The 13892-nt window shown below is 40.9% G+C and overlaps 1 protein-coding gene across 9 annotated transcripts in view; it reads right to left on the reverse strand.

Annotated features, from left to right (window-relative positions):
• PRSS35 (serine protease 35) overlaps positions 1-13892 on the reverse strand; it is a 46479-nt gene that overhangs the window by 10043 nt on the left and 22544 nt on the right. For 2 of the 9 annotated variants that reach the window (XR_011681791.1, XR_011681789.1), the window contains one exon: positions 3922-10497. The exons of 3 other annotated variants lie outside the window; for them this stretch is intronic. The gene's annotated coding sequence lies outside the window, so the exon portion shown is untranslated. 4 more of the 9 variants (XM_071443859.1, XM_071443815.1, XM_071443850.1 and 1 more) reach the window with 4 other exon arrangements.

The raw sequence follows: 13892 nt of genomic DNA on the forward strand, positions 1-13892 counted from the left end.
CGGGCGGCGTCCCCGGGACGGCAGCGGGTGGGCACCGGGAACCCGGCGGAGGAACGGCGGGGACGGGAGGGCTTTGCCGGGATGGCCGCCTTCCCTCTGCCCTCTCCGCTGTTGCCGGCCGCTCCTGTGTGTGAAAGCACAGGGCTGTCCTGGAAGAAGAGGAGGATTTGGGGAGTAGGTCTTTATCTCTCCTTAGGCATTCCCTGGTCCTGCTTTCCGCCGGAGGCTCTGCCTCTCCGCGCCTGATCCGAAGGAGTTTTCCCCCTCTACAAAGCCTGCAAGTTAAATACCTTGGCACGGCTCTTTTATTTTTGCTATTCCAAGATAAATCTGTTTCCAGAAGTGACGAATCTGGATGAAATTAGTGTCAATTCCAGAGGAGCGCGGAGATGGTAGCCCTAATACTGAGGGGATGAATCAGAATTAAAGGAGTTTGTTTTGAAGGGTGAAGAGGCTCCCTGTCTGCTCCCCGCAGAAGGCACAGCACAGAAACAAACCCCCGAAAACCCAATAAATATTCCCCTTGCCTCAGTCCTGTTAAGCCGTCTTGTGAAACCGGCTTCAAATATGAAAAAACAAGGACCAGATAAACGCGTGGCGTTTTAGTCTTATCAAAAATATATGCATCAGGCTAAAGAGGCAGGGACTTTATACAAAACATCTCAGCTGCCAAGCTCAAGGTACTGACATCGCTCAGCCCCATCATTTTTTAAAAACGACCTGCGTAGGAAGAATGACATCGCAAGAAAACTATCACCTTAGAGACGCGGGTTAGCTCGCAGTGCCCGGTGCCCCTCAGCCCCCGTCCCCAGCTCCGCTCCTGCCCACCCAGGTCTCTGGGGGCTGCCTCTTCCCCAGAGGCCGACGCCGGGAAGGGTGCTGGTCGTACCTGGCAGACCGCAGGACGGACGGAGGGGAGGGCGGCCGCAGCCCCGGGGCTCCGGCTCCCGGCTCCCCGCTCCGCGCCGCTCGTCCGCCGCCCAGCGCCCGCGGCTACTGAGCACGGGGCGGGGGGAGCGGCCAGGTCTTCCCAGGCGGGGGAGGGGATGGAAAAAGGAAAAAAAAAAAAAAAAGAAAGAAAGAAAGAAAAAAAAAAGTAAAAGAAGGCGAGAGGGAGGAAGCCGAGGGGGAGGGCCGAGGGGAGCGGAGGCAGATCCCGGTGTCTCCTCGGAGGGGATGGGATGGGAAGGAAAGAGAGAGAAGAGAAGAAGGGGCTCTGCCTGCGGAGCGGGGAGGCGCATCGCCCCGGCGGCGGCTTCTCCGTGCGCCGGGCGCGGGGCCGGGGTGCCCCGCACGGGGACGGGGCGGGAGAGGCTGCGGGGCCGGGGGGCGAGGCGGGGACAAGCGGGGAGATGGAGGGACCCCGTCCCAAGGGAAGGCAGCGGGGCTCGCACCTTTGGCACCGCTCCACCTGCGGTGCGGGCGGCGGCAGCGGGGAGAGCCGCTCCTCCTGCCCCGCCAGGGCGCTCCTGGGCAAGGCGAGGAGCGGGGAATGGCGCTCCCACGGACCGTGGCCTGCCCGCTCCTCCCTGCCCTCACCCCTGTCTCCCAGCCCCGCTCCTCTGAAGGGCCTTGCTCCTCAGGGACCCTCCCTGCCCCCTCCTCTGGACCATTCCCGCTCGTCTGGGCCTCAGAGGCCAGGTGAGACGCACCTTCCCCCTTTCCTCATCACTCTTTGTTCTTCTTTGCCGTCCTCCTTTCCCTCGGTGTTCCTGTGGTTTCTCCTCCCAAGGCAGAAAGCCTCGTGTGGAGGTCTCTCCTCCTTGGATAACCTCCTGGCGCTACAACCGGGCCCTCCCCAAAGCTGTCCACTGCCACACAGACAGGCAAGGTGAAAAGTACCCTCACTAAGCAGCTCTGCTAGTGCTTAACACAAGCACTTCCATTGAGTTCATCTACTGAAAATTCATTTCATGCTAAATGAAGGCCCATTGATTTGCCAAAACCAGCAGGAAATTTGTGGCATTGCTGGAGATCAGAATGAGTTCTCCAGAGTGCTGCTTTGTGTTTTTAATCATAGGCATATCCTTCCTTTAAAAGTCTTTACTTCAAAAACTTAGTGGAACCAAATTTGTAAACAGGTTGGAAACAAGGCTTTGACCAGCAAACTGCAGCTTGCAGTTACATTTTGAAGATTGAGGCTTATTTTTTCAAAATTTAGATTTCATTTACAGTTCTGGGTTTGCTGTTGTTTGTGCGCACAACTTAAAAACAAAGCAAAATAGTAATAACATAATAACATCTCATGTGCCAGAGAAAGTGACCTGAAGAATTACCAATGTAAGTAACAAGGCAAGAGAGAAATGCAGGCAAAGTTGTGAAGTTTTACAAACAATATATTGAACATAAAAGCTTCCACAGTGGGTGAGACCAAGGGCTTTGCTAGATCAATATCAGGCTGCATTACTGAAGGCAGTAGTTCCCTCCAGCATTTCACTGCCACCAATTTTTCAGACTCAGAGATTTTATGAGGCAGGTGCAGTTTCTATGTTCTTAGCAACCTTCACTGTATTCTTCTGTTGGGTTCCTGCCCATCTTCCCTTTAATCTACATGGATCTGTAGTATCTACAACTTGCTCTGGTAACAAGTTCTCCAGGTCAAACATATCTTTGTGCAAAATCTTGCCTCTTTTAGTGTCTTTCAACCTAGCTACTGCTATCTTCATTTGGTGCTGACTAGTTCTCTATCATATACTCTGTAACTCCTCTACCACCCTGAAGAATTCTATTTAAGTTAGCTGAGCTTTACATCAAAAACGTTCCTGTTTTCCATCCTATTGCTGATGTTCAGGGACCAGAAAAGCATCTGAAGGAAGATGCAGCCAAACACTTCTTGGCAGCGGCAAGTAGAAAACAAGGAGCTTACTTGGATTGGCAGCTGTGTTGAGCTGCAACTGCAGCTAGGGAGGTTCAAACTGGTCATGGGGAAAAATTTCTTCACCAAAAGGAATATGCAACACTGGAACAAATGACCCAGGCAGGTTGTGGAATCACCATCCTTGGTGGTTTCCAACACTCAGATAAACAAAGCCACAGCTGATCTGATCTGGTGTTGGCAGTAGTCCTGCTTCAAGGGAAAGGTTGAGCTGGGTGACCTGCAGAGGTCCCTCTCAACCAATATTTCTATGGTTCTTTACCTATACAGAAGATGCAAGCAAAATATGGATTTTTGTGGCAGCAAAAAGATATTATTGTTTTGTTGTTGGCCGATTTCCTAATACTTACTAGGATTTTTTAATTTATTTTAATTTTTCATCTGGTGATAACCAGGCTGATGTTCCCATAGGGCCGTTTTCATAACTCCAGGACTCTCTTTCCTGAGAAGAAATGACCAGATCAGATCCTGCCATTTCATACCTGAAGTAAGGGCCCTTTTCCTCTTGTGCAGGACATTGCATCTACACTGACCTCCACTGCAATTTTATTGCTTAGTCACTCCCATAAACTTTCCTGCACATAATCAAGGTCGTCTCATCTTTATTAACCAAAATAATAGCCTCATCAGGCTTTGTCACTGACTGCTCATCTCTTTTCCAGACCATTTATGAATATGCTGATTAGTGCAGCACAAAGCAGATTTTTATTTGTAAACTATCATCCCTTGAAAAACCGATCCCCCTTATCTTGTATTTTCTTTCCTGTTTTTCTGAAAATACAGATGGCGCATGTTCATTTCTGTTTGTTGAACTCTGGGTGGTGGGATCAGTGTGCTTTCGATCCATCAGTCCCCTCCCTCCTGATTTTGGAATCTAAATTTCAAATTTAAATGATTTTAAACAATTTTTCTTTAATTCTGTGTCGTGGTTTAGCCCCAGCCAGTACCTAGGCCCCTCACAGGTTCTCACTCACTCATTCTCCCCACCACAGTGAGATAGGGAAGAGAATCAGAAAAAGTTAAAACCCATAGATTGAAATAAAGTAGGACACAATGGGAACAATAACCATAACAATATTCATAGTAAAAAAAACAAACCAGAAGTAGCAAAAAACCAAACCAAACCAAACCAAACCAAAAAAAAAAAAAAAAAAAAAAGAGGAATAAACCTCCAGAAAGACAAGTGATGCAAGTGATGCACAATACAATTGTTCACCACCCACTGGCTGAAGCCCAGCCAGCCCTGAGCTGTGATCTGTGCCTCCAGGCCAGCTCCCCCCAGTTTATACACTGGGCATGACATTCCATGGTGTGGCATATCCCTTTGGCCAGTTCAGCTCAGCTGCCCTGGCCATGCTCCCTCCTGGCTTCTTGTGCTCCTCCTCACTGGCAGAGCAGGAGACACTGAAAAGTCCTTGACTCAGGGTAAGCACTGCTGAGCCACAAATAAAACATCGGTGTGTTACCAACATTGTTCTCATACTAAATCCAAAATACAGCATGCAACCAGCTACTAGGAAGAAAATTTTCTCTACCCTAGCCAAAACCAGGATGCCTGTTTCATTGATATTTTATTTCTTGTAATAACAATATTATACAATATGGATAATTCTTCATAAATAATGAGAGATTTAAAAAAAATAATTATCACATTAAAATTTTATTCAAAATAGAGTTTGAAGAAGACGTATCTAATGTAGATTTCAGAGTACTGATACTTTAAAAATAATAATAATATACATGCTAGGACTGTAAAAATATAATTGTTGGAAAATTTACGGCATGCTAATTTTATCCTTCAGAAGTAATTTTATCTCATCAAAAGATTAGCAAACCCTTTTGGTATTTTTATGTGTTCCAAAAATAAGTTTGAGATCATATACTGACTGAGAGATGTTCACTTGCAACTTTGAAAGAATGATACCTAAATTAGAAAAAAAAAACCAAAAGTCAGAGAAAAAAATAAAACCAAATCTGCATTAACATCAAGAATGCACTAACTTTTATCAAAATTCTTTCTGCATATCCACAAAGAACATAAAGTAAAAACCCCAAGTTTTTACCATCAGATTTGTAGCCTGGGTTTGAGTGAATTCACAGAACTTCTGTATTCTTATCTTGGGGTAAATAATGCACAAAATGGGTTACAAAGTGTTTCCAAGTAAGATTCTCTCAGATTTTTTTTTTTTTTTCAGGTAGAAATCTGAGATAAGAGCTTCAGCTTTCCCTGCGGGGAACGTGCACTGAGTGTGGATGTAGTGGCTGGGCAGCTGCTCCTGGAATGTCATTTGGCCCTGCGGTGCTGGAGGAACACGTGGGCCTTGCACACATCCAAAAAATGTTTGATCATAGCAACAACATGCCTTGTCTGCAACCTCCTTGTACTGCACCTACCCACAAAATATTCTTTCACATGTGAATTAAGGGAAGACAGGCAGTGCAACTCAGGAAAACTGAAACAAGGTTCACAGATGTAAAAAAGAATGCAAATGCCTGTAACCAAATTAAAAGTTGTTGTATTAACCACAAGAAGACAGCTTTAAACTCTTCCCTTTTTCCCTTCAAGTTCTTCTTGTACTTGCATATACATGCATCCACGTGCTTTATTCCAAAACTAATAATTACTTGGATAGTGCAGGTAACTCCCTTTTCTTCATACTTTAATTCTCAAGTTGAAGCTTGAGTACTTGTGGGTACTCTTCCAGCTCAGCTGAAAGATGTTTCCCTTCCTTTCTACTTTTCTCATCCCAGGCAGATTTTTGGTCCCAGACTGTTTTTGGTGAGTTTTAACACTTTTCCAATTCCCGAACTCCAAACTTGGGATAACCCATTGGCTCGTGATGAATGGACGTGAGATATTTCCTACTGCTTTCAGAACAAAGGGATGTGAAATACAATGGATATTTCTTACAGGATCACGAATAGTCTCCATGGTAGTGTCTCTTCTGTGGCAGCCTGTTGCCACAGAGGCCCTTTTGTTTTGTGGACCAGTGGGGTTGGTTATTGTGCTGTTCAGAGGTGCCTGTGACACAGTGCTGACCGGTTAGACTGAAACCCTGAATGAAACAGGCCTCTGTTAGAAACCCTGCCTTTGAGAACTTGAAAAAGACGCAAAAACCGCAATACATGGCGTAATTGTTTAGCAGTGCACACAATGGGGACAGAGAGGATGGCAAACAGCATTGCTAGCTCTCCTGAAATGCTAGAATTCAGGAGAATTCTGCACAGACCAATGGACTATTGCAGCACAGCGAGGTATCCACTGAGGATTGGACATACAAAGTACTGTGGTGCCAGACACATGAGGTTAGCAATGAGTGCACTGTCATCAACACAGGAACTTAGAGATGAGAAAAAGGAGGGATATAAAAGTTGAGGTGACTAATTGTGACCTGATTTTCACAATATGGGTTTAGGAGCTAGATACATGGGTAAGTAATAGACATGAAAAAGCCTCACTTTGTAGTAGCGCAAACAGATGAAATCCCATTTCTGAGTTAAAACAGTGTCAAGTTTGTGATCAAATCAAGCAGATGCATGGATCTCTGAGCAACCTGGTCCAGTGAAAGGTGTCCCTGTCCACAGCAGTGAGGGTGGAACAAGATCATTTTTAAAGTCCCTTCCAACACAGGCCATTCTATGATTTTACGTTTTTTTCTTCAGTGAGGCCACAAGGAAAAATAAATGTGGTTCTGCCTCAGTATATGACCCAAAGGAGAGAAGCTCTTCTAACAGTGCAGAAAGTAAGTTAGTTAATAGCCCAGTCACCACCCAGCTCCTGACTTTTAGCACATTTTTATGTCCCTCTACAGCAGCAGTTGAAAATGAAGCTGGACAGGCTCACTGTTCTAACATTTGTGCACTTAGTAGGAAAGCAGAGTTGATTACCCACTCATCATCACTAAACAAACAAAACCTACAGTTCTTACCTGATGTGTATCATCCTGGAAATTATTTACATATATATACAATGTTCACTTTACATCTATATATATATAATGTTCAGTTTACATACAAATACACACACACACACACACACACACATATATATATATGCAAAGTGAACATTTTCCTCAAGGAAAATTTCCACAAGAAGAGGTACTTCTGGAGATGTGTCAGTTGGCAAATATTTTTATGCATGCAATGTGTTGGCAGGTTGCAAGCAGGTACTGTTAAGGAAAAAAAATCCAACCCACACCATTTTTGTGAGCATACTACTTTGAAGGAAATAGTTTCCTCCAACTGGCATTTCCATTGCACAGCCCATCAGCAGCTTTGCTGGAAAATCAGTGAATTACAGATGCTAATGCAGCATACCATGATATGGATAAATGACATATTGATGTGAGGAGAAAAGAAGTGCATGAACAAAGACTCTGAGAAGCTTTGGAAGAAACCCCAAATTTGCCTGGCTAAAGCTGGATATTCATCCCTTCCCCAAGCCTCTAAACTCCTATAATGGAAACAGCATACCACAGAGGAAAGTTAATAGAGTGACATTGACATGCTAGATAAAATTAGATTTTACCTACCTTCAGCATGATCGACCCAAGAGAGGGGAAAGAGAATCCAGGGAAAGATGAACTGGCAAGGGACATTGCACCTAATCTCACCATTCAAAGCAGCAGAGGGTGAGTGACAGTGAAATGCACATCTTAAAAAGTCTGAGAAATCAGAGGAATTAACAGCAATATGTTACTGGAAAAAACGTGACATTCAGCATAAAACTGAGTTCCAAACAGAGTATTCAACTTCCAAACAGAATATGGAAGCAGTATTCCTCTAGAAGTATGGACAAAATAGAGAAACATGGAGTAACAGAAATTGCATTAAAAAAATTTAAAAGGGGATATTGGCTTTAATTCATGGGTATTATGGAATAGTCTTTATTGTCAGTGTTAACTGAAGGTGACTATAAACCATTTGCTGCCATTATAAACATGCCCAGGAGAGTACAAGACTCATTTTTCAACTGTAGATGCATTAATTTAAAATTATTACAAACCTGAGAGGAAAAAACACATTTTAAAAGGACCATCTACTAAACCATATTCCAGAACATTATTCCATCACAAGGTAAACGTTTTTATTTTAAATTCTTAGTAAAATGTAGGTATCAAGTCAAATCAGAAGAAAACCTAGTGACACTCTTTAAAAATTCCATTAACAAGCTTGAAATACCTGGATGTTTCCACTAAAAATATTAACAGTGTAATAACTAATAATGGTGGAAATTTTAAGGTTTCACTTTAGACTTCAAACTTAATCTTCCACTGGAATGAACACAGGCATTTTATACTTCTCAGAGCCATAATTACTGGTAGGAAAACAGCATTATATTGATTGCCAAAACCCATGGTGAATATGGCATCAGGGTTGCTAGCTATGCCTTGTTGCCACCCAGATAAGTGCACATTACCTTTGTACCTCTGAAGCTGGCATGGAAAACTAAAACCAAACAGCACCCAGGACATGTTTTTAATGCAGCCTTCATCTTCTGTTTTGCACCTCATGTAGCTGTCATTCATATATTCTCACCTGTGACCACCCCTGTGTAAGGCAGGACTGGGCCACGTTGGTAGCAGTGGGCAGCTAAAGAAATGGGGGATCTTTCTTGTGGGTGATACAGGAGATGGAAGTGATCACTTATAACCATCCCTCTTGGATCACAAAGCCTCTGCATATTTCAGATAGTTTTAAAGCTGTCTGTAGGTTTTCAGTTTGCTGCTGGAATCATTTCCACATGCTAACAACCCAGTAAATGGTGCAGCAAGGAGAGGGAAAGCAGAAATGCCTCATCCTCATCAGACACCCCTTCACACTTTCTCAGTATGGATTTCTACAGTAGCATTTGAAGAGAATCACATCTCCTGACTGTTATTCCAACTGTGCCAGTGCCCTAAGGATTTCTGGAGATCAAGAGGTTACAGGCCTTTACAGAAGTAAGAAGTACCCTTACAGAAGTAAGAAGTTACAGAAGTACCCTCAAAGGCAGCCTATAGATAAACAGGAATATCTATTGAGGGATGATTTTGCCTTTTTTTTTTTTTTTTTCTAATAAAGTCTGACCTAAATTTGAATTTTATCTTAGTAAAGACATGTCCTAAGACTGTCTAGTAACCTTTCAATGTCATTCATGACACATCCAGGTTCAGGAAAGATGCATCTGCATGCAGTCACAAAAAGACTCAAGGGTCTCTCCCAGAAGAGCAGTACTTTGACAAAGGAAAGACAGAAGAAGGAAGATACAGCATGCATATATTTTAAATGTGGTAGGCAAATTAAAAAAAACATGTTAATGTCTTTGAAAAATTAAAAAGAAAAAAAGAAAGATGACAGAAATTAGGAAATAAGTTATCATTTTATTTTTCTGATATTGCTTGGGAAAACTGTAAATTTGGGCATAAGTCTGGAGGGTAATTGGAAAAACAAGAGCTGAATTAACCATGATACAAGCTGAAGTTTTTTGGGAAAAAGTTCTGCTTCTGTTCATTCCTGCCTCACAATTCTCTAGTAGATTACTTCAGCTATAACACAGTAGAGCATGCAATGCAAGCAGTGCAGAGCAGGACACCTCTAGCACCTGGAAGTAGATTGAATCAGACCAATACTTTCAAAGGGATCAGCAAATCAAAAGTAGCATATTGGTTTATTTATTATCCCAGAATACCTGCACTTCTTATTTTGAATGTCTCTTTGAATTAAATGTACTGGAGAGTGTATCTTCAGTGACGTCTTCAACAATTCTACAGATTGTTTGATACCAATATCATATTCATCCCTATTAATTTATTTGGTCTTCTTGCTGGTACAACTAATAAGGTAAGAGAGACAAACCCAAAGCTCAAAGTAAGATACTGAAAGGGGTTCTTTTTCACTTCACTTTGTAGCAGGTCTCAAGAGAGAAAAACAATGGTGGGGATTCAATAACCACATAGATTCTCCTCCTCTACCCATTACAATTTTTTCTTCTGATTAACTCTCTAAACCACAGTCTCCTTGCAGAGTGTAACAACACTAAAACAAAACAGATGTGAGAAGATTGACTTTAGAATGAATTTCATGCAAGTTAAAATAAATGGAAAGTTATAGCTCCAACTTGTAATGGAAAACTGATACTCTTCAGAATTATCACCCATCCACATACTTTTGCTCAGCCAAGATTTTTAAAGTAAAAATTACATGTGACTCAGTTACCAAATCCTCCTTAGCTGTATGTTTTGTCAAAACTCCCTAAGAAGGGATTTGCCTGTATCTTGTATTTCTACAAACCTCACCTTGCTTGCAGCAGAGGCAGACATTTATATACACTCAGATTATTACCAGAAATTGTGGGACTGCTCAGTGTACAATCCTTCCCCACCACAGCAAGCACAAGTTCAGTGTCTTCACCTGTGGCTTATAGTTCCCCATTTTCTATTCATTAAGGTGCTGCTTGTTATTATGATGCCAAGTCCTCTCACTGCCTGTTACACCATCCAGTGCTTTCCACACACTGTGTTGGAGTGAACACCATCAGGGTTCACCTGCTTCTGCTGTTGGCTCTCTCCATTTCACTTCAAAAGGAGCTTCTCTTGTACTTCATAAGGCCCCTTCAAATGCTTCCTTAAAGCTCTTCCTTTCTGTGACACACCAAGAATGCTTATCACATTTAGGCTATTGATGAGCAGAAACCAAGGAAAACCAAGCATGCAGACCATCATTATTTTATGATCTCTTTGTACTCTCTATTCTGTCTATATGCCATTTACAATATATATCAGCAGATGATGTAGAGTCCTGATTTGAGATGGAGATTGCATAAGCAATTATAACACAAATAATAAATTAATTTTTGCAGGATGAAATACATGTGCACATGCATTACTTCAGTTGTCACAATACAGGTTTTGGAAGAAATCCAAAAATATGTAGTTGCTCTGCTTGTGCCATTACCTGTTCTGTTTTAATCACAATTTCTGTTAGCCTACGGCTGCAGCAACAGCTCTGCACTTCCACTTGAAAATCCTGAGTTTAGCAATTCATGAACTGCATCTAAAAATAAATCCTCATTTGAAAACTGGCATTCAAGCTACAGTCTTCAGTTTCTGTTTAAGCATATTTAGGTAGTTCAGCAGCTTTATCTTAGAGCACAAAAGATACCTTTGTTCCAGAAAGCATTCTATTTTTCCATGTTCAGAACTGTGATGATATTGTTCTGTATTTCAATTATCTCTGAGCTTTTAAAAAAAGATAGTTCATTTACAGTGTATCAGCTTTGTACTTCCTTATACTTTGACAGTCAGTGCTGAGTAAAAGTAGGAAACCACCATTTGTAGTCACATGGATTAGAAAATTAACTGTAGCCTGCCAGAAATATATGGAAATAGCTGGTCCCTTGATTTCTTCTGGAAATAGATGCTGAAGAATATATGTCTAATTTAAACACTTACTACAGAACAAAATGGCTTTGCCTTCCAAGTTAAATAAGCATCCAGCCAGCAGAAAGGCTTCCCAGTTGCTAACAGAAGGGAGTTCTCTAGAATAATGTAAAACTCTTCCAGAGAATGGAGGTCCCAAGTTGCTTAGAACCTCTTCATTCTCATTTGTAATTCCTTGTTCCAGTTATCTACCCCTTTTTCTCAAACCCAGGAAGATTTTACAATGTGTAGACATTTACTCCAGCCCGTGTGGACTGTTTGAACCTCAGAATGGCTGAGCAAAGTTACAGAATTTTCAGTGAATCCATCAACTCTTCTGCACTTTTCCTACAAGATCTGTCAAACTGCAGAGGAGGAATTAAAAAGGAAAGGCCCAGTCGGGCTGGCTTGGGATTTTGCACATGACCAGGGATTTCAAGACGTCAAAATTTTCAACCAATCAATACTGCTTACTTAAGGACTAATTTGCATTGCTTCCTGGAACCTTTTAAAGGTCCAAATGGGGATGTGGCAGCTGCCAATACTTAGAAAGGGGGCATCTGCCTTCTGTAAACCTCATAAATGTAATGGCCACTGAAGTTCATTCAGCAATTTATTCAGAGATTCCAAAATGTGTTGTTACACAGGCCTAGAACAGCATAACCACTGTTCTCCCAGCTTAACTATTCAGAGATATAAAGTGCTGCTCATAATACACGTGCACTTTTGTGTTCTGCCAAATAATGCAAGCATATACTGTCTGTAAGGATGCCAAGTGCATAACTTACTAGCTATTTCATTTATTTGAGTATCCCATGGCAAAAAAAATGTATTATTTACTTACTAAAATGGGTGGTGTAAAAGTAAAGAAGCAAAAGTAATGGGTCAAATTTCCAGAAAAAATTCACTACAAATTATTTTCAAATTATGTGTACAAGCAGAGCCCATCAAAAATATAATTCTGTGTGCAAACTTATTATTCCATACCAGCAAACTTATGAGCTGGCATGGAAGCTCATACCAGCTTCCACAGAAGAAAATTCCTCTAGGGAGGTAGACTGCTCATCTGGATTATTAACTGGGCTCAGGAAGCCAAGATTTTTAAACAACAGTCGTTAGTGATTTAATAATACATTAATATGACTCTGAGGTTAAAACCTAAAGCACAGAAAATAAAATCCTACAGGAATAAGATATGAATAATGGGAAAATTCACTGTCTTTGAATTTTTCTTTACATTATCATGGTCATGCTTTGTTGACTTCAGCAAATTGCATTGCTGCTTAGCAGCATTATTATCTTAACTCTAAAATATTCAATTAAGGTTTTCTTGAATGGAGTTAATTAGAAAAATATGATGGTATTCCCATGGTGTGATCCTGACTTCATTCTTTACTTCTTTATTCTTCCACTTGACAGAAAGAATTGGAAACACTGCATTCAGTTCCACTGAATCAGCTCTTTTCTGTAAAACATACAGAATCACAACTGGTGAGTTTCATTTATTAATTCTAGAATGAGTCTTTTTTGAGATGACGACAGGAAAATTTCTCCTTATATGAAATATTCATATTTTCCTTCAACAAAAGATTTTTTTTCACTTCTAATATCTCTAAGACATAATTGTCAAAATATATAATTATTAATTAGGATTGTAAATTACTAGAAGTGTGAAATACTACTGGATAAAGGTTTTAATTTGTAGAGTGGGCCAAGCTTATGTACCTCTGTTAATTTATGTAGTTTTATTTTTCAATTCTCCTATCCAAAGAACAAATCAGTTCTGCTAATATTTGCAGAAGTCAAATTCCATTGTTTTGCAAGAAGCAAACATTACAAAACTGAAATTGTTGCTTAGACTTGAAGTTCTAAAAATGTCAGTTGTCTATATGGAAATTAAGATAATTTTTAAAATCAAGGTTTTAACTAATTTTGATTGAAAACATTGGTGGGCTAAAAATACTACATGGTTTAGTCATAATTCAAAAAGATGGTAATCAAATTGCAGCAGTTAAAATAACAAATATGTATTTATTAACCCTGTTAATAGAAAATTAATTTGGCTTAGTCCAAACCTTCTTATTCTTCTTTCATTCCTAGCGCACAACAGTGAAGCAGTTGGCAGAGACCTTTCTACCCATGTTGATTTTAGTCCCTAGCTACAGTTATTAGCTAAAGCCCTAAAATCAATTTAGTTATTCTTAAACAGCTTCCTAGATTTCATATGCAGTGCTATTACACAATTGCAAAATTAAGCCTTGTGCTTTGTAATTGTGCAGTCAATGCAATCCATCTCACAGGATGGAGACCCCACAACGGAGCCCACTGGGCTTTCAAACTCCCTCATCACTGGCTCCTCTTTAAAGTATTTTAGTTGATGAATCTCTTATTGTGTTTGATGAAAAGTCAGCAGGTTTCAGGAATTGCTGATTCATAAAGAGAGTGATCAGGTCCTTATCTATGGACAGAATAATTTTATAAAGATCAAACAGAGATTTTCATTTCTCCTGAAGTTAGGAAAGTAGTTAGAGAAAGTCTTGTAGAGGATGATTTTTGTGGCAATGTCACAACTGCTGTCATATGGTAGAAAAGGTGAAAAACAGAGTCTAGGGCTCTCT

This window comes from Agelaius tricolor, unplaced genomic scaffold (genome assembly GCF_023055355.1).
Source record: "Agelaius tricolor isolate 1412-34295 unplaced genomic scaffold, bAgeTri1.0.p SCAF_1, whole genome shotgun sequence".
Taxonomy (NCBI): domain Eukaryota; kingdom Metazoa; phylum Chordata; class Aves; order Passeriformes; family Icteridae; genus Agelaius; species Agelaius tricolor.